The sequence below is a fragment of the Narcine bancroftii genome, chromosome 6 (assembly GCF_036971445.1).
Source record: "Narcine bancroftii isolate sNarBan1 chromosome 6, sNarBan1.hap1, whole genome shotgun sequence".
Lineage (NCBI taxonomy): Eukaryota > Metazoa > Chordata > Chondrichthyes > Torpediniformes > Narcinidae > Narcine > Narcine bancroftii.
In genome coordinates, this window is record NC_091474.1 from 75975980 (window position 1) to 75998369 (window position 22390).

The following is a 22390-nucleotide window of genomic DNA, read 5'->3' on the forward strand; positions in this document are numbered from 1 at the left end:
ATCCTTGCCATGCAACGCAAGGAAGTTTGTGCTCCTCATTCCCTCCACGATGGGACCATCATCCTTTCTATGAACCGCAAGGAAATTTGTGCTCCCCACTCCCTCCACGTTGGGACCATCATCCTTTCTATGCACCTCAAAGAACATTGTGATCCCTACACCCTCCACGATGGGACCATCATCCTTGCTCTGCACCGCAATGACCTTTGTGCTCCCCACTCCCACCACGATGGGACAATCATCCTTGCTATGCACTCCAAGGAACTTTATGCTCCTCATTCCCTCCACGATGGGTCCATCATCCTTTCTATGAACCGCAAGGAAATTTGTGCTCCCCACTCCCTCCACTATGGGACCATCATACTTTATATGCACTGCAAGGAACTTAATGCTCCACATTCCCTCCATGATGGGACCATCATACTTTCAAAGCACTGCAAGGAACTTTGTGCTACCCACTCCCTCCACGATGGAACAATCATCGTTGCTATGCACCACAAGGACCTTTGTGCTCCCAACACCCTCCAAGATGGGACCATTATCCTTCGTAGTCACCGCAAGGAACTTTGTGCTCCCCACTCCCTCCACGATGGGACCATCATCCTTGCTGTGCACCGCAAGGAACTTTGTGCTCCCCACTCCCTCCACGATGCGACCATCATCCTTGCTGTGCACCGCAATGAACGTTGTGCTCCCCACTCCCTCCACGATGGGACCATCATCCTTGCTCTGCACCTCAAAGATCTTTGTCCTCCCCACTCCCTCCACGATGGGACCATCATCCTTGCTATGCACCGCAAGGAACTTTGTGCTCCCCACTCCATCCACGATGGGACCATCATCCTTTCTATGCACCACATGGAAATATGTGCTCCCCACTCCATCCACGATTGGACCATCATCCTTTCTATGCACCGCAAAGAACTTTCTGCTCCCCACACCCTCCATGATGGGACCATCATCCTTGCTATGCAACGCAAGGAAGTTTGTGCTCCTCACTCCCTCTTCGATGGGACCATCATCCTTTCTATGCACCGCAAGGAACTTTGTGCTCCCCACTCCCTCCACGTTGGGACCATCATCCTTTCTATGCACCTCAAAGAACATTGTGCTCCCCACACCCTCCACGATGGGACCATCATCCTTGTTCTGCACCGCAATGAACTTTGTGCTCCCCTCTCCTTCCACGATGGGACCATCATCCTTTCTATGCACCGCCAGGAACTTTGTGCTCCCCACTCCCTCCACGATGGAACCATCATTCTTGCGTGTACCGCAAGGAACTTTGTGCTCCCCACTCCCTCCACGATGGAACCATCATTCTTGCGTGTACCGCAAGGAACTTTGTGCTACCCACTCCCTCCACGATGGAACAATCATCATTGCTATGCACCACAAGGACCTTTGTGCTCCCCTCTCCCTCCAAGATGGGACAATTATCCTTCGTATGCACCGCAAGGAACTTTGTGCTCCCCTCTCCCTCCACGATGGGACCATCGTCCTTGCTCTGCACCTCAAAGATCTTTGTCCTCCCCACTCCCTCCACGATGGGACCATCATCCTTGCTATGCACCGCAAGGAACTTTGTGCTCCCCACTCCATCCACGATGGGACCATCATCCTTTCTTTGCACCACATGGAAATATGTGCGCCCCACTCCATCCACGATGGGACCATCATCCTTTCTATGCACCGCAAAGAACTTTCTGCTCCCCACACCCTCCATGATGGGACCATCATCCTTGCTATGCAACGCAAGGAAGTTTGTGCTCCTCACTCCCTCCTCGATGGGACCATCATCCTTTCTATGCACCGCAAGGAACTTTGTGCTCCCCACTCCATCCACGATGGGACCATCATCCTTTCTATGCACCACATGGAAATATGTGCTCCCCACTCCATCCACGATGGGACCATCATCATTTCTATGCACCGCAAAGAACTTTCTGCTCCCCACACCCACCAAGATGGGACCATTATCCTTCGTAGACACCGCAAGGAACTTTGTGCTCCCCACTCCCTCCACGATGGGACCATCATCCTTGCTATGCACCGCAAGGAACTTTGTGCTCCCCACTCCCTCCACGATGCGACCATCATCCTTGCTGTGCACCGCAAGGAACTTTGTGCTCCCCACACCCTCCACGATGGGACCATCATCCTTTCTATGCACCTCAAAGAACTTTGTCCACCCCACTCCCTCAAAGATGGGACCATCATCGTTTCTATGCACCGCCAGGAACTTTGTGCTCCCTACTCCCTCCACGATGGGACCATCATCCTTGCTATGCAAAGCAAGGAACTTTGTGCTCCACACTCACTCCACGATGGGACCATCATCCTTGCTATGCACCGCAAAGAACTTTGTGCTCCCCACTCCCTCCACGATGGGACCATCATCCTTGCTATTCACCGCAAAGGAACTATATGCTCCCCACTCCCTCCACGTTGGGACCATCATCCTTTCTATGCACCTGTAAGAAAATTTGTGCTCCCCACTCCCTCCATGATGGGACCATCATCCTTTCTCTGCACTTCAAAGAACTTTTTCCTCCCCACTCCATCCACGATGGGTCCATCATCCTTTCTATGCACCGCCAGGAACTTTGTGCTCCCCACTCCCTCCACGATGGAAACATCATTCTTGCATGCACCGGCAAGGAACTTTGTGCTCCCCACTCCCTCCACGATGGGACCATCATTCTTGCTCTGCACCTGAAAGATCTTTGTGCTCCCCACTCCCTCCACGATGGGACCATCATCCTTGCTCTGCACCGCAAGGAATTTTTTGCTCCCCACTCGCTCCACAATGGGACCATCAACCTTGCTATGCACTGCAAGGAACTGTTTTCTCCCCACTTCCACCACGATGGGACCATAATCCTTGCTATGCACCGCAAGGAACATTGTGCTCCCCACTCCATCCACGATGGGACCATCATCCTTTCTATGCACCGCAAAGAACTTTCTGCTCCCCACACCATCCACGATGGGACCATCATCCTTGCTATGCAACGCAAGGAAGTTTGTGCTCCTCATTCCCTCCACGATGGGACCATCATCCTTTCTATGAACCGCAAGGAAATTTGTGCTCCCCACTCCCTCCACGTTGGGACCATCATCCTTTCTATGCACCTCAAAGAACATTGTGCTCCCTACACCCTCCACGATGGGACCATCATCCTTGCTCTGCACCGCAATGAACTTTGTGCTCCCCACTCCCACCACGATGGGACAATCATCCTTGCTATGCACTCCAAGGAACTTTATGCTCCACACTCCCTCCATGATGGGACCATCATCCTTTCTAAGCACCGCAAGGAACTTTGTGCTCTCCACTCCCTCCACGAAGCGACCATCATCCTTCCTGTGCACCGCAAGGAACTTTGTGCTCCCCACACCCTCCACGATGGGACCATCATCCTTTCTATGCACCTCAAAGAACTTTGTGCTCCCCAGTCCCTCCACGATTGAAACATCATTCTTGCTATGCACCACAAGGAACTTTGTGCTCTCCACTCCCTCACCGATGGGACCATCATCCTTTCTATGCACCTCAAAGAACTTTGTCCACCCCACTCCCTCAAAGATGGGACCATCATCCTTTCTATGCACCGCCAGGAACTTTGTGCTCCCTACTCCCTCCACGATGGGACCATCATCCTTGCTATGCAAAGCAAGGAACTTTGTGCTCCACACTCACTCCACGATGGGACCATCATCCTTGCTATGCACCGCAAAGAACTTTGTGCTCCCCACTCCTTCCACGATGGGACCATCATCCTTGCTATGCACCGCAAAGGAACTATCTGCTCCCCACTCCCTCCACGTTGGGACCATCATCCTTTCTATGCACCTGTAAGAAAATTTGTGCTCCCCATTCCCTCCATGATGGGACCATCATCCTTTCTCTGCACCTCAAAGAGCTTTGTCCTCCCCACTCCATCCACGATGGGACCATCATCCTTTCTATGCACCGCCAGGAACTTTGTGCTCCCCACTCCCTCCATGATGGAAACATCATTCTTGCATGCACCGCAAGGAACTTTGTGCTCCCCACTCCCTCCACGATGGGACCATCTCCCTTGCTCTGCACCGCAAGGAACTTTTTGCTCCCCACTCCCTCCACAATGGGACCATCAACCTTGCTATGCACTACAAGGAACTGTTTGCTCCCCACTTCCACCACGATGGGACCATAATCCTTGCTATGCACCGCAAGGAACATTGTGCTCCCCACATCCTCCACGATGGGACCATCATCCTTGCTCTGCACCGCAATGAACTTTGTGCTCCCCTCTCCCTCCACGATGGGACCATCATCCTTTCTATGCACCGCCAGGAACTTTGTGCTCCCCACTCCCTCCACGATGGAACCATCATTCTTGCATGTACCGCAAGGAACTTTGTGCTCCCCACTCCCTCCACGATGGGACCATCATTCTTGCTCTGCACCTCAAAGATCTTTGTGCTCCCCACTCCCTCCACGATGGGACCATCATCCTTGCTCTGCTCCGCAAGGAACTTTTTGCACCCCACTCCCTCCACAATGGGACCATCAACCTTGCTATGCACTGCAAGAAACTGTTTGCTCCCCACTCCCACCACGATGGGACCATAATCCTTGCTATGCACCGCAAGGAACATTGTGCTCCCCACCCCATCCACGATGGGACCATCATACTTGCTATGCAGCGCAAGGAACTTTGTGCTCCACACTCCCTCCAAGATGGGACGATCATCCTTGCTCTGCAATGCAAGCAACATTGCGCTCCCCACTGCCTCCACGATGGCACCATCATCCTTTCTATGCACCACATGGAAATTTGTGCTCCCCACTCTATCCACGATGGGACCATCATCCTTTCTATGCACCGCAAAGAACTTTCTGCTCCCCACACCCTCCACGATGGGACCATCATCCTTGCCATGCAACGCAAGGAAGTTTGTGCTCCTCATTCCCTCCACGATGGGACCATCATCCTTTCTATGAACCGCAAGGAAATTTGTGCTCCCCACTCCCTCCACGTTGGGACCATCATCCTTTCTATGCACCTCAAAGAACATTGTGATCCCTACACCCTCCACGATGGGACCATCATCCTTGCTCTGCACCGCAATGACCTTTGTGCTCCCCACTCCCACCACGATGGGACAATCATCCTTGCTATGCACTCCAAGGAACTTTATGCTCCTCATTCCCTCCACGATGGGACCATCATCCTTTCTATGAACCGCAAGGAAATTTGTGCTCCCCACTCCCTCCACTATGGGACCATCATACTTTATATGCACTGCAAGGAACTTAATGCTCCACATTCCCTCCATGATGGGACCATCATACTTTCAAAGCACTGCAAGGAACTTTGTGCTACCCACTCCCTCCACGATGGAACAATCATCGTTGCTATGCACCACAAGGACCTTTGTGCTCCCAACTCCCTCCAAGATGGGACCATTATCCTTCGTAGTCACCGCAAGGAACTTTGTGCTCCCCACTCCCTCCACGATGGGACCATCATCCTTGCTGTGCACCGCAAGGAACTTTGTGCTCCCCACTCCCTCCACGATGCGACCATCATCCTTGCTGTGCACCGCAATGAACGTTGTGCTCCCCACTCCCTCCACGATGGGACCATCATCCTTGCTCTGCACCTCAAAGATCTTTGTCCTCCCCACTCCCTCCACGATGGGACCATCATCCTTGCTATGCACCGCAAGGAACTTTGTGCTCCCCACTCCATCCACGATGGGACCATCATCCTTTCTATGCACCACATGGAAATATGTGCTCCCCACTCCATCCACGATGGGACCATCATCCTTTCTATGCACCGCAAAGAACTTTCTGCTCCCCACACCCTCCATGATGGGACCATCATCCTTGCTATGCAACGCAAGGAAGTTTGTGCTCCTCACTCCCTCTTCGATGGGACCATCATCCTTTCTATGCACCGCAAGGAACTTTGTGCTCCCCACTCCCTCCACGTTGGGACCATCATCCTTTCTATGCACCTCAAAGAACATTGTGCTCCCCACACCCTCCACGATGGGACCATCATCCTTGCTCTGCACCGCAATGAACTTTGTGCTCCCCTCTCCTTCCACGATGGGACCATCATCCTTTCTATGCACCGCCAGGAACTTTGTGCTCCCCACTCCCTCCACGATGGAACCATCATTCTTGCGTGTACCGCAAGGAACTTTGTGCTCCCCACTCCCTCCACGATGGAACCATCATTCTTGCGTGTACCGCAAGGAACTTTGTGCTACCCACTCCCTCCACGATGGAACAATCATCATTGCTATGCACCACAAGGACCTTTGTGCTCCCCTCTCCCTCCAAGATGGGACAATTATCCTTCGTATGCACCGCAAGGAACTTTGTGCTCCCCTCTCCCTCCACGATGGGACCATCGTCCTTGCTCTGCACCTCAAAGATCTTTGTCCTCCCCACTCCCTCCACGATGGGACCATCATCCTTGCTATGCACCGCAAGGAACTTTGTGCTCCCCACTCCATCCACGATGGGACCATCATCCTTTCTTTGCACCACATGGAAATATGTGCGCCCCACTCCATCCACGATGGGACCATCATCCTTTCTATGCACCGCAAAGAACGTTCTGCTCCCCACACCCTCCATGATGGGGCCATCATCCTTGCTATGCAACGCTAGGAAGTTTGTGCTCCTCACTCCCTCCTCGATGGGACCATCATCCTTTCTATGCACCGCAAGGAACTTTGTGCTCCCCACTCCATCCACGATGGGACCATCATCCTTTCTATGCACCACATGGAAATATGTGCTCCCCACTCCATCCACGATGGGACCATCATCATTTCTATGCACCGCAAAGAACTTTCTGCTCCCCACACCCACCAAGATGGGACCATTATCCTTCGTAGTCACCGCAAGGAACTTTGTGCTCCCCACTCCCTCCACGATGGGACCATCATCCTTGCTATGCACCGCAAGGAACTTTGTGCTCCCCACTCCCTCCACGATGCGACCATCATCCTTGCTGTGCACCGCAAGGAACTTTGTGCTCCCCACACCCTCCACGATGGGACCATCATCCTTTCTATGCACCTCAAAGAACTTTGTCCACCCCACTCCCTCAAAGATGGGACCATCATCCTTTCTATGCACCGCCAGGAACTTTGTGCTCCCTACTCCCTCCACGATGGGACCATCATCCTTGCTATGCAAAGCAAGGAACTTTGTGCTCCACACTCACTCCACGATGGGACCATCATCCTTGCTATGCACCGCAAAGAACTTTGTGCTCCCCACTCCCTCCACGATGGGACCATCATCCTTGCTATGCACCGCAAAGGAACTATATGCTCCCCACTCCCTCCACGTTGGGACCATCATCCTTTCTATGCACCTGTAAGAAAATTTGTGCTCCCCACTCCCTCCATGATGGGACCATCATCCTTTCTCTGCACTTCAAAGAACTTTTTCCTCCCCACTCCATCCACGATGGGACCATCATCCTTTCTATGCACCGCCAGGAACTTTGTGCTCCCCACTCCCTCCACGATGGAAACATCATTCTTGCATGCACCGGCAAGGAACTTTGTGCTCCCCACTCCCTCCACGATGGGACCATCATTCTTGCTCTGCACCTCAAAGATCTTTGTGCTCCCCACTCCCTCCACGATGGGACCATCATCCTTGCTCTGCACCGCAAGGAATTTTTTGCTCCCCACTCGCTCCACAATGGGACCATCAAACTTGCTATGCACTGCAAGGAACTGTTTTCTCCCCACTTCCACCACGATGGGACCATAATCCTTGCTATGCACCGCAAGGAACATTGTGCTCCCCACACGCTCCACTATGGGACCATGATCCTTGCTATGCACCTCAAGGAACTTTGTGCTCCCCACTCCCTCTACGATGGGACCATGATCCTTGTTATGCACCGCAAGGAACTTTGTGCTCCACACTCCTCCCACGATGGGACCATCATCCTTTCTATGCACCTCAAAGAACTTTGTGCTCCTCACTCCCTCCACGATGGGACCATCATCCTTGCTATGCACCGCAAGGAACTTTGTGATCTCCAATCCTTCCACGATGGGAGAATCATCCTTTTTATGCATCTGTAAGGAAATTTGTGCTCCCCACTCCCTCCACGATGGGACCATCATCCTTTCTATGCACTTTAAAGAACTTTGTGCACCCCACTCCCTCCACGATGGGACCATCATCCTTGCAATGCACCGCAAGGAACTTTGTGCTCCGCACTCCCTCCACGATGGGACCATCATCTTTGCTATGCACTCCAAGGAACTTTGTGCTCCCCACTCCCTCCACTATGGGACATTCATTCTTTATATGCACCGCAAGGAACTTTATGCTCCACATTCCCTCCATGATGGGACCATCATCCTTTCAAAGCACCGCAAGGAACTTTGTGCTACCCACTCCCTCCACGATGGAACAATCATCGTTGCTATGCACCACAAGGACCTTTGTGCTCCCCTCTCCCTCCAAGTTGGGACCATTATCCTTCGTATGCACCGCAAGGAACTTTGTGCTCCCCACTCCCTCCACGATGGGACATTCATCCTTGCTCTGCACCTCAAAGATCTTTGTCCTCCCCACTCCCTCCACGATGGGACCATCATCCTTGCTATGCACCGCAAGGAACTTTGTGCTCCCCACTCCCTCCACGATGGGACCATCATCCTTTCTATGCACCACATGGAAATATGTGCTCCCCACTCCATCCACGATGGGACCATCATCCTTTCTATGCACCGCAAAGAACTTTCTGCTCCCCACACCCTCCATGATGGGACCATCATCCTTGCTATGCAACGCAAGGAAGTTTGTGCTCCTCACACCCTCCTCGATGGGACCATCATCCTTTCTATGCACCGCAAGGAACTTTGTGCTCCCCACTCCCTCCACGTTGGGACCATCATCCTTTCTATGCACCTCAAAGAACATTGTGCTCCCCACACCCTCCACGATGGGACCATCATCCTTGCTCTGCACCGCAATGAACATTGTGCTCCCCTCTCCCTCCACGATGGGACCATCATCCTTTCTATGCACCGCCAGGAACTTTGTGCTCCCCACTCCCTCCACGATGGAACCATCATTCTTGCATGTACCGCAAGGAACTTTGTGCTCCCCACTCCCTCCACGATGGGACCATCATTCTTGCTCTGCACCTCAAAGATCTTTGTGCTCCCCACTCCCTCCACGATGGGACCATCATCCTTGCTCTGCACCGCAAGGAACCTTTTGCTCCCCACTCCCTCCACAATGGGACCATCAACCTTGCTATGCACTGCAAGGAACTGTTTGCTCCCCACTCCCACCACGATGGGACCATAATCCTTGCTATGCACCGCAAGGAACATTGTGCTCCCCACCCCATCCACGATGGGACCATCATCCTTGCTATGCAGCGCAAGGAACTTTGTGCTCCACACTCCCTCCACGATGGGACCATCATCCTTGCTCTGCACTGGAAGGAACATTGCGCTCCCCACTGCCTCCACGATGGCACCATCATCCTTTCTATGCACCACATGGAAATTTGTGCTCCCCACTCCATCCACGATGGGACCATCATCCTTTCTATGCACCGCAAAGAACTTTCTGCTCCCCACACCCTCCACGATGGGACCATCATCCTTGCTATGCAACGCAAGGAAGTTTGTGCTCCTCATTCCCTCCACGATGGGACCATCATCCTTTCTATGAACCGCAAGGAAATTTGTGCTCCCCATTCCCTCCACGTTGGGACCATCATCCTTTCTATGCACCTCAAAGAACATTGTGCTCCCTACACCCTCCACGATGGGACCATCATCCTTGATCTGCACCGCAATGAACTTTGTGCTCCCCACTCCCACCACGATGGGACAATCATCCTTGCTATGCACTCCAAGGAACTTTATGCTCCACACTCCCTCCATGATGGGACCATCATCCTTTCTAAGCACCGCAAGGAACTTTGTGCTCCCCACTCCCTCCACGAAGCGACCATCATCCTTCCTGTGCACCACAAGGAACGTTGTGCTCCCCACACCCTCCACGATGGGACCATCATCCTTTCTATGCACCTCAAAGAACTTTGTGCTCCCCAGTCCCTCCACGATTGAAACATCATTCTTGCTATGCACCACAATGAACTTTGTTCTCTCCACTCCCTCCACGATGGGACCATCATCCTTTCTATGCACCTCAAAGAACTTTGTCCACCCCACTCCCTCAAAGATGGGACCATCATCCTTTCTATGCACCGCCAGGAACTTTGTGCTCCCTACTCCCTCCACGATGGGACCATCATCCTTGCTATGCAAAGCAAGGATCTTTCTGCTCCACACTCACTCCACGATGGGACCATCAACCTTGCTATGCACTGCAAGGAACTGTTTGCTCCACACTCCCTCCACGATGGGACCATCATCCTTGCTCTGCACTGCAAGGAACATTGCGCTCCCCACTGCCTCCACGATGGCACCATCATCCTTTCTATGCACCACATGGAAATTTGTTCTCCCCACTCCCTCCACGATGGGACCATCATCCTTGCTATGCAAAGCAAGGAACTTTGTGCTCCACACTCACTCCACGATGGCACCATCATCCTTGCTATGCACCGCAAAAACTTTGTGCTCCCCACTCCCTCCACGATGGGACCATCATCCTTGCTATGCACCGCAAAGGAACTATATGCTCCCCACTCCCTCCACGTTGGGACCATCATCCTTTCTATGCACCTGTAAGAAAATTTGTGCTCCCCACTCCCTCCATGATGGGACCATCATCCTTTCTCTGCACTTCAAAGAACTTTGTCCTCCCCACTCCATCCACGATGGGACCATCATCCTTTCTATGCACCGCCAGGAACTTTGTGCTCCCCACTCCCTCCACGATGGAAACATCATTCTTGCATGCACCGGCAAGGAACTTTGTGCTCCCCACTCCCTCCACGATGGGACCATCATTCTTGCTCTGCACCTCAAAGATCTTTGTGCTACCCACACCCTCCACGATGGGACCATCATCCTTGCTCTGCACCGCAAGGAATTCTTTGCTCCCCACTCCCTCCACAATGGGACCATCAACCTTGCTATGCACTGCAAGGAACTGTTTTCTCCCCACTTCCACCACGATGGGACCATAATCCTTGCTATGCACCGCAAGGAACATTGTGCTCCCCACACGCTCCACGATGGGACCATGATCCTTGCTATGCACCTCAAGGAACTTTGTGCTCCCCACTCCCTCTACGATGGGACCATGATCCTTGTTATGCACCGCAAGGAACTTTGTGCTCCACACTCCTCCCACGATGGGACCATCATCCTTTCTATGCACCTCAAAGAACTTTGTGCTCCTCACTCACTCCACGATGGGACCATCATCCTTGCTATGCACCGCAAGGAACTTTGTGATCTCCAATCCTTCCACGATGGGAGAATCATCCTTTTTATGCATCTGTAAGGAAATTTGTGCTCCCCACTCCCTCCACGATGGGACCATCATCCTTTCTATGCACTTCAAAGAACTTTGTGCACCCCACTCCCTCCACGATGGGACCATCATCCTTGCAATGCACCGCAAGGAACTTTGTGCTCCGCACTTCCTCCACGATGGGACCATCATCCTTGCTATGCACTCCAAGGAACTTTGTGCTCCCCACTCCCTCCACTATGGGACATTCATTCTTTATATGCACCGCAAGGAACTTTATGCTCCACATTCCCTCCATGATGGGACCATCATCCTTTCAAAGCACAGCAAGGAACTTTGTGCTACCCACTCCCTCCACGATGGAACAATCATCGTTGCTATGCACCACAAGGAGCTTTGTGCTCCCCTCTCCCTCCAAGTTGGGACCATTATCCTTCGTATGCACCGCAAGGAACTTTGTGCTGCCCACTCCCTCCACGATGGGACATTCATCCTTGCTCTGCACCTAAAAGATCTTTGTCCTCCCCACTCCCTCCACGATGGAACCATCATTCTTGCGTGTACCGCAAGGAACTTTGTGCTACCCACTCCCTCCACGATGGAACAATCATCATTGCTATGCACCACAAGGACCTTTGTGCTCCCATCTCCCTCCAAGATGGGACAATTATCCTTCGTATGCACCGCAAGGAACTTTGTGCTCCCCTCTCCCTCCACGATGGGACCATCGTCCTTGCTCTGCACCTCAAAGATCTTTGTCCTCCCCACTCCCTCCACGATGGGACCATCATCCTTGCTATGCACCGCAAGGAACTTTGTGCTCCCCACTCCATCCACGATGGGACCATCATCCTTTCTATGCACCACATGGAAATATGTGCGCCCCACTCCATCCACGATGGGACCATCATCCTTTCTATGCACCGCAAAGAACTTTCTGCTCCCCACACCCTCCATGATGGGACCATCATCCTTGCTATGCAACGCAAGGAAGTTTGTGCTCCTCACTCCCTCCTCGATGGGACCATCATCCTTTCTATGCACCGCAAGGAACTTTGTGCTCCCCACTCCATCCACGATGGGACCATCATCCTTTCTATGCACCACATGGAAATATGTGCTCCCCACTCCATCCACGATGGGACCATCATCATTTCTATGCACCGCAAAGAACTTTGTGCTCCCCACTCCCTCCACGATGGGACCATCATCCTTGCTATGCACCGCAAAGAACTATATGCTCCCCACTCCCTCCACGTTGGGACCATCATCCTTTCTATGCACCTGTAAGAAAATTTGTGCTCCCCACTCCCTCCATGATGGGACCATCATCCTTTCTCTGCACTTCAAATAACTTTGTCCTCCCCACTCCATCCACGATGGGACCATCATCCTTTCTATGCACCGCCAGGAACTTTGTGCTCCCCACTACCTCCACGATGGAAACATCATTCTTGCATGCACCGGCAAGGAACTTTGTGCTCCCCACTCCCTCCACGATGGGAGCATCATTCTTGCTCTGCACCTCAAAGATCTTTGTGCTCCCCACTCCCTCCACGATGGGACCATCATCCTTGCTCTGCACCGCAAGGAATTTTTTGTTCCCCACTCCCTCCACAATGGGACCATCAACCTTGCTATGCACTGCAAGGAACTGTTTTCTCCCCACTTCCACCACGATGGGACCATAATCCTTGCTATGCACCGCAAGGAACATTGTGCTCCCCACACGCTCCACGATGGGACCATGATCCTTGCTATGCACCTCAAGGAACTTTGTGCTCCCCACTCCCTCTACGATGGGACCATGATCCTTGTTATGCACCGCAAGGAACTTTGTGCTCCACACTCCTCCCACGATGGGACCATCATCCTTTCTATGCACCTCAAAGAACTTTGTGCTCCTCACTCCCTCCACGATGGGACCATCATCCTTGCTATGCATCGCAAGGAACTTTGTGATCTCCAATCCTTCCACGATGGGAGAATCATCCTTTTTATGCATCTGTAAGGAAATTTGTGCTCCCCACTCCCTCCACGATGGGACCATCATCCTTTCTATGCACTTCAAAGAACTTTGTGCACCCCACTCCCTCCACGATGGGACCATCATCCTTGCAATGCACCGCAAGGAACTTTGTGCTCCGCACTCCCTCCACGATGGGACCATCATCTTTGCTATGCACTCCAAGGAACTTTGTGCTCCCCACTCCCTCCACTATGGGACATTCATTCTTTATATGCACCACAAGGAACTTTATGCTCCACATTCCCTCCATGATGGGACCATCATCCTTTCAAAGCACCGCAAGGAACTTTGTGCTACCCACTCCCTCCACGATGGAACAATCATCGTTGCTATGCAACACAAGGACCTTTGTGCTCCCCTCTCCCTCCAAGTTGGGACCATTATCCTTCGTATGCACCGCAAGGAACTTTGTGCTCCCCACTCCCTCCACGATGGGACATTCAACCTTGCTCTGCACCTCAAAGATCTTTGTCCTCCCCACTCCCTCCACGATGGGACCATCATCCTTGCTATGCACCGCAAGGAACTTTGTGCTCCCCACTCCATCCACGATGGGACCATCATCCTTTCTATGCACCACATGGAAATATGTGCTCCCCACTCCATCCACGATGGGACCATCATCCTTTCTATTCACCGCAAAGTACTTTCTGCTCCCCACACCCTCCATGATGGGACCATCATCCTTTCTATGCACCGCAAGGAACTTTGTGCTCCCCACTCCCTCCACGTTGGGACCATCATCCTTTCTATGCACCTCAAAGAACATTGTGCTCCCCACACCCTCCACGATGGGACCATCATCCTTGCTCTGCACCGCAATGAACTTTGTGCTCCCCTCTCCCTCCACGATGGGACAATCATCCTTTCTATGCACCGCCAGGAACTTTGTGCTCCCCACTCCCTCCACGATGGAACCATCATTCTTGCATGTACCGCAAGGAACTTTGTGCTCCCCACTCCCTCCACGATGGGACCATCATTCTTGCTCTGCACCTCAAAGATCTTTGTGCTCCCCACTCCCTCCACGATGGGACCATCATCCTTGCTCTGCACCGCAAGGAACTTTTTGCTCCCCACTCCCTCCACAATGGGACCATCAACCTTGCTATGCACTGCAAGGAACTGTTTGCTCCCCACTCCCACCACGATGGGACCATAATCCTTGCTATGCACCGCAAGGAACATTGTGCTCCCCACCCCATCCACGATGGGACCATCATCCTTGCTATGCAGCGCAAGGAACTTTGTGCTCCACACTCCCTCCACGATGGGACCATCATCCTTGCTCTGCACTGCAAGGAACATTGCGCTCCCCACTGCCTCCACGATGGCACCATCATCCTTTCTATGCACCACATGGAAATTTGTGCTCCCCACTCCATCCACGATGGGACCATCATCCTTTCTATGCAACGCAAAGAACTTTCTGCTCCCCACACCCTCCACGATGGGACCATCATCCTTGCTATGCAACGCAAGGAAGTTTGTGCTCCTCATTCCCTCCACGATGGGACCATCATCCTTTCTATGAACCGCAAGGAAATTTGTGCTCCCCACTCCCTCCACGTTGGGACCATCATCCTTTCTATGCACCTCAAAGAACATTGTGCTCCCTACACCCTCCACGATGGGACCATCATCCTTGATCTGCACCGCAATGAACTTTGTGCTCCCCACTCCCACCACGATGGGACAATCATCCTTGCTATGCAAAGCAAGGATCTTTCTGCTCCACACTCACTCCACGATGGGACCATCAACCTTGCTATGCACTGCAAGGAACTGTTTGCTCCACACTCCCTCCACGATGGGACCATCATCCTTGCTCTGCACTGCAAGGAACATTGCGCTCCCCACTGCCTCCACGATGGCACCATCATCCTTTCTATGCACCACATGGAAATTTGTGCTCCCCACTCCCTCCACGATGGGACCATCATCCTTGCTATGCAAAGCAAGGAACTTTGTGCTCCACACTCACTCCACGATGGGACCATCATCCTTGCTATGCACCGCAAGGAACTTTGTGATCTCCAATCCTTCCACGATGGGAGAATCATCCTTTTTATGCATCTGTAAGGAAATTTGTGCTCCCCACTCCCTCCACGATGGGACCATCATCCTTTCTATGGACTTCAAAGAACTTTGTGCACCCCACTCCCTCCACGATGGGACCATCATCCTTGCAATGCACCGCAAGGAACTTTGTGCTCCGCACTTCCTCCACGATGGGACCATCATCCTTGCTATGCACTCCAAGGAACTTTGTGCTCCCCACTCCCTCCACTATGGGACATTCATTCTTTATATGCACCGCAAGGAACATTATGCTCCACATTCCCTCCATGATGGGACCATCATCCTTTCAAAGCACCGCAAGGAACTTTGTGCTACCCACTCCCTCCACGATGGAACAATCATCGTTGCTATGCACCACAAGGACCTTTGTGCTCCCCTCTCCCTCCAAGTTGGGACCATTATCCTTCGTATGCACCGCAAGGAACTTTGTGCTCCCCACTCCCTCCACGATGGGACATTCATCCTTGCTCTGCACCTAAAAGATCTTTGTCCTCCCCACTCCCTCCACGATGGAACCATCATTCTTGCGTGTACCGCAAGGAACTTTGTGCTACCCACTCCCTCCACGATGGAACAATCATCATTGCTATGCACCACAAGGACCTTTGTGCTCCCCTCTCCCTCCAAGATGGGACAATTATCCTTCGTATGCACCGCAAGGAACTTTGTGCTCCCCTCTCCCTCCACGATGGGACCATCGTCCTTGCTCTGCACCTCAAAGATCTTTGTCCTCCCCACTCCCTCCACGATGGGACCATCATCCTTGCTATGCACCGCAAGGAACTTTGTGCTCCCCACTCCATCCACGACGGGACCATCATCCTTTCTATGCACCACATGGAAATATGTGCGCCCCACTCCATCCACGATGGGACCATCATCCTTTCTATGCACCGCAAAGAACTTTCTGCTCCCCACACCCTCCATGATGGGACCATCATCCTTGCTATGCAACGCAAGGAAGTTTGTGCTCCTCACTCCCTCCTCGATGGGACCATCATCCTTTCTATGCACCGCAAGGAACTTTGTGCTCCCCACTCCATCCACGATGGGACCATCATCCTTTCTATGCACCACATGGAAATATGTGCTCCCCACTCCATCCACGATGGGACCCTCATCATTTCTATGCACCGCAAAGAACTTTGTGCTCCCCACTCCCTCCACGATGGGACCATCATCCTTGCTATGCACCGCAAAGGAACTATATGCTCCCCACTCCCTCCACGTTGGGACCATCATCCTTTCTATGCACCTGTAAGAAAATTTGTGCTCCCCACTCCCTCCATGATGGGACCATCATCCTTTCTCTGCACTTCAAAGAACTTTGTCCTCCCCACTCCATCCACGATGGGACCATCATCCTTTCTATGCACCGCCAGGAACTTTGTGCTCCCCACTCCCTCCACGATGGAAACATCATTCTTGCATGCACCGGCAAGGAACTTTGTGCTCCCCACTCCCTCCACGATGGGAGCATCATTCTTGCTCTGCACCTCAAAGATCTTTGTGCTCCCCACTCCCTCCACGATGGGACCATCATCCTTGCTCTGCACCGCAAGGAATTTTTTGCTCCCCACTCCCTCCACAATGGGACCATCAACCTTGCTATGCACTGCAAGGAACTGTTTTCTCCCCACTTCCACCACGATGGGACCATAATCCTTGCTATGCACCGCAAGGAACATTGTGCTCCCCACACGCTCCACGATGGGACCATGATCCTTGCTATGCACCTCAAGGAACTTTGTGCTCCCCACTCCCTCTACGATGGGACCATAATCCTTGTTATGCACCGCAAGGAACTTTGTGCTCCACACTCCTCCCACGATGGGACCATCATCCTTTCTATGCACCTCAAAGAACTTTGTGCTCCTCACTCCCTCCACGATGGGACCATCATCCTTGCTATGCATCGCAAGGAACTTTGTGATCTCCAATCCTTCCACGATGGGAGAATCATCCTTTTTATGCATCTGTAAGGAAATTTGTGCTCCCCACTCCCTCCACGATGGGACCATCATCCTTTCTATGCACTTCAAAGAACTTTGTGCACCCCACTCCCTCCACGATGGGACCATCATCCATGCAATGCACCGCAAGGAACTTTGTGCTCCGCACTCCCTCCACGATGGGACCATCATCTTTGCTATGCACTCCAAGGAACTTTGTGCTCCCCACTCCCTCCACTATGGGACATTCATTCTTTATATGCACCACAAGGAACTTTATGCTCCACATTCCCTCCATGATGGGACCATCATCCTTTCAAAGCACCGCAAGGAACTTTGTGCTACCCACTCCCTCCACGATGGAACAATCATCGTTGCTATGCACCACAAGGACCTTTGTGCTCCCCTCTCCCTCCAAGTTGGGACCATTATCCTTCGTATGCACCGCAAGGAACTTTGTGCTCCCCACTCCCTCCACGATGGGACATTCATCCTTGCTCTGCACCTCAAAGATCTTTGTCCTCCCCACTCCCTCCACGATGGGACCATCATCCTTGCTATGCACCGCAAGGAACTTTGTGCTCCCCACTCCATCCACGATGGGACCATCATCCTTTCTATGCACCACATGGAAATATGTGCTCCCCACTCCATCCACGATGGGACCATCATCCTTTCTATGCACCGCAAAGTACTTTCTGCTCCCCACACCCTCCATGATGGGACCATCATCCTTGCTATGCAACGCAAGGAAGTTTGTGCTCCTCACACCCTCCTCGATGGGACCATCATCCTTTCTATGCACCGCAAGGAACTTTGTGCTCCCCACTCCCTCCACGTTGGGACCATCATCCTTTCTATGCACCTCAAAGAACATTGTGCTCCCCACACCCTCCACGATGGGACCATCATCCTTGCTCTGCACCGCAATGAACTTTGTGCTCCCCTCTCCCTCCACGATGGGACAATCATCCTTTCTATGCACCGCCAGGAACTTTGTGCTCCCTACTCCCTCCACGATGGGACCATCATCCTTGCTATGCAAAGCAAGGATCTTTCTGCTCCACACTCACTCCACGATGGGACCATCAACCTTGCTATGCACTGCAAGGAACTGTTTGCTCCACACTCCCTCCACGATGGGACCATCATCCTTGCTCTGCACTGCAAGGAACATTGCGCTCCCCACTGCCTCCACGATGGCACCATCATCCTTTCTATGCACCACATGGAAATTTGTGCTCCCCACTCCCTCCACGATGGGACCATCATCCTTGCTATGCAAAGCAAGGAACTTTGTGCTCCACACTCACTCCACGATGGGACCATCATCCTTGCTATGCACCGCAAAGAACTTTGTGCTCCCCACTCCCTCCACGATGGGACCATCATCCTTTCTATGCACCTGTAAGAAAATTTGTGCTCCCCACTCCCTCCATGATGGGACCATCATCCTTTCTCTGCACTTCAAAGAACTTTGTCCTCCCCACTCCATCCACGATGGGACCATCATCCTTTCTATGCACCGCCAGGAACTTTGTGCTCCCCACTCCCTCCACGATGGAAACATCATTCTTGCATGCACCGGCAAGGAACTTTGTGCTCCCCACTCCCTCCACGATGGGACCATCATTCTTGCTCTGCACCTCAAAGATCTTTGTGCTTCCCACTCCCTCCACGATGGGACCATCATCCTTGCTCTGCACCGCAAGGAATTTTTTGCTCCCCACTCCCTCCACAATGGGACCATCAACCTTGCTATGCACTGCAAGGAACTGTTTTCTCCCCACTTCCACCACGATGGGACCATAATCCTTGCTATGCACCGCAAGGAACATTGTGCTCCCCACACGCTCCACGATGGGACCATGATCCTTGCTATGCACCTCAAGGAACTTTGTGCTCCCCACTCCCTCTACGATGGGACCATGATCCTTGTTATGCACCGCAAGGAACATTGTGCTCCACACTCCTCCCACGATGGGACCATCAACCTTGCTATGCACTGCAAGGAACTGTTTGCTCCTCACTCCCTCCACGATGGGACCATAATCCTTGCTATGCACCGCAAGGAACATTGTGCTCCCCACCCCATCCACGATGGGACCATCATCCTTGCTATGCAGCGCAAGGAACTTTGTGCTCCACACTCCCTCCACGATGGGACCATCATCCTTGCTCTGCACTGCAAGGAACATTGCGCTCCCCACTGCCTCCACGATGGCACCATCATCCATTCTATGCACCACATGGAAATTTGTGCTCCCCACTCCATCCACGATGGGACCATCATCCTTTCTATGCACCGCAAAGAACTTTCTGCTCCCCACACCCTCCACGATGGGACCATCATCCTTGCTATGCAACGCAAGGAACTTTGTGCTCCACACTCACTCCACGATGGGACCATCATCCTTGCTATGCACCGCAAAGAACTTTGTGCTCCCCACTCCCTCCACGATGGGACCATCATCCTTTCTATGCACCTGTAAGAAAATTTGTGCTCCCCACTCCCTCCATGATGGGACCATCATCCTTTCGCTGCACTTCAAAGAACTTTGTCCTCCCCACTCCATCCACGATGGGACCATCATCCTTTCTATGCACCGCCAGGAACTTTGTGCTCCCCACTCCCTCCACGATGGAAACATCATTCTTGCATGCACCGGCAAGGAACTTTGTGCTCCCCACTCCCTCCACGATGGGACCATCATTCTTGCTCTGCACCTCAAAGATCTTTGTGCTTCCCACTCCCTCCACGATGGGACCATCATCCATGCTCTGCACCGCAAGGAATTTTTTGCTCCCCACTCCCTCCACAATGGGACCATCAACCTTGCTATGCACTGCAAGGAACTGTTTTCTCCCCACTTCCACCACGATGGGACCATAATCCTTGCTATGCACCGCAAGGAACATTGTGCTCCCCACACGCTCCACGATGGGACCATGATCCTTGCTATGCACCTCAAGGAACTTTGTGCTCCCCACTCCCTCTACGATGGGACCATGATCCTTGTTATGCACCGCAAGGAACTTTGTGCTCCACACTCCTCCCACGATGGGACCATCAACCTTGCTATGCACTGCAAGGAACTGTTTGCTCCTCACTCCCTCCACGATGGGACCATAATCCTTGCTATGCACCGCAAGGAACATTGTGCTCCCCACCCCATCCACGATGGGACCATCATCCTTGCTATGCAGCGCAAGGAACTTTGTGCTCCACACTCCCTCCACGATGGGACCATCATCCTTGCTCTGCACTGCAAGGAACATTGCGCTCCCCACTGCCTCCACGATGGCACCATCATCCATTCTATGCACCACATGGAAATTTGTGCTCCCCACTCCATCCACGATGGGACCATCATCCTTTCTATGCACCGCAAAGAACTTTCTGCTCCCCACACCCTCCACGATGGGACCATCATCCTTGCTATGCAACGCAAGGAAGTTTGTGCTCCTCATTCCCTCCACGATGGGACCATCATCCTTTCTATGAACCGCAAGGAAATTTGTGCTCCCCATTCCCTCCACGTTGGGACCATCATCCTTTCTATGCACCTCAAAGAACATTGTGCTCCCTACACCCTCCACGATGGGACCATCATCCTTGATCTGCACCGCAATGAACTTTGTGCTCCCCACTCCCACCACGATGCGACAATCATCCTTGCTATGCACTCCAAGGAACTTTATGCTCCACACTCCCTCCATGATGGGACCATCATCCTTTCTAAGCACCGCAAGGAACTTTGTGCTCCCCACTCCCTCCACGAAGCGACCATCATCCTTCCTGTGCACCGCAAGGAACTTTGTGCTCCCCACACCCTCCACGATGGGACCATCATCCTTTCTATGCACCTCAAAGAACTTTGTGCTCCCCAGTCCCTCCACGATTGAAACATCATTCTTGCTATGCACCACAAGGAACTTTGTTCTCTCCACTCCCTCCACGATGGGACCATCATCCTTTCTATGCACCTCAAAGAACTTTGTGCTCCTCACTCCCTCCACGATGGGACCATCATCCTTGCTATGCATCGCAAGGAACTTTGTGATCTCCAATCCTTCCACGATGGGAGAATCATCCTTTTTATGCATCTGTAAGGAAATTTGTGCTCCCCACTCCCTCCACGATGGGACCATCATCCTTTCTATGCACTTCAAAGAACTTTGTGCACCCCACTCCCTCCACGATGGGACCATCATCCATGCAATGCACCGCAAGGAACTTTGTGCTCCGCACTCCCTCCACGATGGGACCATCATCTTTGCTATGCACTCCAAGGAACTTTGTGCTCCCCACTCCCTCCACTATGGGACATTCATTCTTTATATGCACCACAAGGAACTTTATGCTCCACATTCCCTCCATGATGGGACCATCATCCTTTCAAAGCACCGCAAGGAACTTTGTGCTACCCACTCCCTCCACGATGGAACAATCATCGTTGCTATGCACCACAAGGACCTTTGTGCTCCCCTCTCCCTCCAAGTTGGGACCATTATCCTTCGTATGCACCGCAAGGAACTTTGTGCTCCCCACTCCCTCCACGATGGGACATTCATCCTTGCTCTGCACCTCAAAGATCTTTGTCCTCCCCACTCCCTCCACGATGGGACCATCATCCTTGCTATGCACCGCAAGGAACTTTGTGCTCCCCACTCCATCCACGATGGGACCATCATCCTTTCTATGCACCACATGGAAATATGTGCTCCCCACTCCATCCACGATGGGACCATCATCCTTTCTATGCACCGCAAAGTACTTTCTGCTCCCCACACCCTCCATGATGGGACCATCATCCTTGCTATGCAACGCAAGGAAGTTTGTGCTCCTCACACCCTCCTCGATGGGACCATCAT